General features: G+C 48.4%; 2 protein-coding genes across 2 annotated transcripts in view; one reads left to right on the top strand and one right to left on the bottom strand.

Annotated features, from left to right (window-relative positions):
* Nucleotides 1-2,189, bottom strand: part of T265_10197 (hypothetical protein) — a gene marked incomplete at both ends in the record, with an annotated part of 85,534 nt that overhangs the window by 33,269 nt on the left and 50,076 nt on the right. The gene's annotated exons all lie outside the window — the stretch shown is intronic.
* T265_10199 (hypothetical protein) overlaps nt 1-2,189 on the top strand; it is a gene marked incomplete at both ends in the record, with an annotated part of 28,086 nt that overhangs the window by 8,888 nt on the left and 17,009 nt on the right. The window lies entirely within an intron of this gene.

Genomic DNA, 2,189 nt, shown 5'->3' with positions numbered 1-2,189 from the left:
AAAGTAACACCAAGTACACGCTTCACTCTTAAGTTAAGATCTTCATGGAATTCATCGATGCGAGTACCTCCATGCGAAAAAGAACTGCGTTGCATGTAATCTAAACTGGGGTCAGGAAGCTTCCGTTAAATTCTAAAGTCTCCCAAACACCTTTCGTGTAGGTGAGGTAGAATTTTCGACTTCGTCTGAACGAAATGCTCGAAACATTCAATAAACCAGCGTCTTTGTGATTCATGAATACATGCGCAGTTTGGTGATTCGCCTGCCCCCGCCATGTGAACCCGAATGGGAACCATATAACAGTGGAAAAAATGGCGATCGGAAACTCAAGAACTATTGAACTATTGTATATCGCTCCATTCTATCCTTCGGATGCGAACTCTTCGACCAATGTGAAATGTCACAACGGATGTCGTTAGGAGTGTGGCTCGATTAGGTTCCAGACATCATCCCTACAATCTTTCCCAAGGGAACGTTGTTTCCAACTTCCACCACCAAGAGATGGGGAACTAGGCGAGTTATAGCCAGATACTGGAGTCGATGGCATGGCCAGCCACATGATGATGAAGCGGGAAAGCGGACGACTTTGATGCATGAGGGCTCCCGGCTGCGTGGCTGAGCCGTGGCCACTGGTGTCATCAGCCACTGATGAGTTGAATCCCGAGATTCTCATCCAGGGAGACTGCGGTTGCCTACCCAACGGAGTTTAATTGTTAGTAATTCCACAATCCGTTGCCAGGTCACAAACTGTCCGAACCCCCGTCGCTTCCATTCAGCGTTGGACGAGACGAAGGGAGTTCTGGGAAGCAGGCGGTCTTCTGAAGTGCATGCTTTAAAAGGCGTAATCTGTGACGCGTGACTAAGTTGTTCATCGCGTGAGAGTTTCTTCTTTCAGGTACTATCTGGAGTACCTCAGGATTGCTTATCCGATGTCCTCACTAGGACACAGGAGAGCAACAGGAGAGAGAACCCAGGAGAGCAACGTCTGCGGATGAAGGCACCAGAAGCATTTGCACCTCCGATGATTCAGAGGCCAGTAGAGGAGGTTGAAGCAACAGAGCAAAAATAAAGTTGGAGAGGACTATAGACGGCAGCCTTGGCTTACACCAGTTGACACGTTGAACTCGATCAAAAGCCTATTGTATAGCCGTGCACGTCCTTAGGAGTTGGTGTGTGGTGTTTCGATGACGGAGTAAAAGATTGAAAGAGACAGCCTTGGTCGGCAAATACTGTCGTAGGTTTTGACGACAGTCAGGGTGAAAAGCATGTTTGGGTCGGGAGAGACAGTTCCAAGAACGTGCCACAAATTAGAGATATGGTCAAGACATCATCGACTGCGACAGAACCTGGGTCGATTCCCACTAATTTGTCTCTCCGGCTACCCTGTCAACCAGTGCAGGATAACGCAAAAGAGAATCCGGGATGATAAGGCTGATGCCACGATGGCTTTTGAAGGATTAGCTCGCACCCTAAGGGAAGATTCAGCCCACGGGTATGTATTCTGCCAAACCTTAGTCAGACTGTTCATCAAGGCTTTGCCATCTTTGAAAAGTTCAGGGTGCAAAACATCCCGGCCGGATGCTCTCTTCCGCGTTAGGCTTCTGCTGCTGATGGACTGGTGTCAAGGCTCCGTACAGGATAACGGGATTGTTGCACAGATAGTGTAGTCCAGCTGAACAGTATTTGAAGTGTTCCGAAAGCTGTGATCTTGTGAACGAACTGCCGTTGCATTTTTCTGCAAATCCTTTCATAAACATTGGTTTTCTTTTGGCCATAGACCGCGGCTGTTTCCTGAACCTTCATAGTCCACAGGCGTTGTTGATCAGTACTCAGGTGCACTATAGCTGTCCTGTTGTCATTAACGTTTGCTGATCTCGCTGAGGTCCAATGTTCGTTTGGTGGGGTCGGGGTGGGGTGGATGCTTAGTTTCTTTCACTCTCTGAGATTCACGCGTCTGTATGCTTACAGCAGACTCCCAGCCAGAAAAGTTCGATACCATTGAGCTTGAGACCCATTGGATCTGATGAACTGAACGGTGTTGCAAAGGCCTGTGATCAAGATGGGAGACGTCCCAAATGATGGGACGAGCGGAATCGACATAAGTACACTTGAAGGAATGGTGGTTTTTAATTGAGGCTCCCACCGGTAACCGATCGATCCATCTGAGCTCATGGGTGGCTCGCAGTTAG

This window comes from Opisthorchis viverrini (genome assembly GCF_000715545.1).
Source record: "Opisthorchis viverrini unplaced genomic scaffold opera_v5_345, whole genome shotgun sequence".
In the NCBI taxonomy this organism is placed as follows: Eukaryota; Metazoa; Platyhelminthes; class Trematoda; order Opisthorchiida; family Opisthorchiidae; genus Opisthorchis; species Opisthorchis viverrini.
The sequence above is the reverse complement of the archived record's forward strand: the minus strand, read 5'-3'. Positions and strand labels throughout refer to the sequence as shown.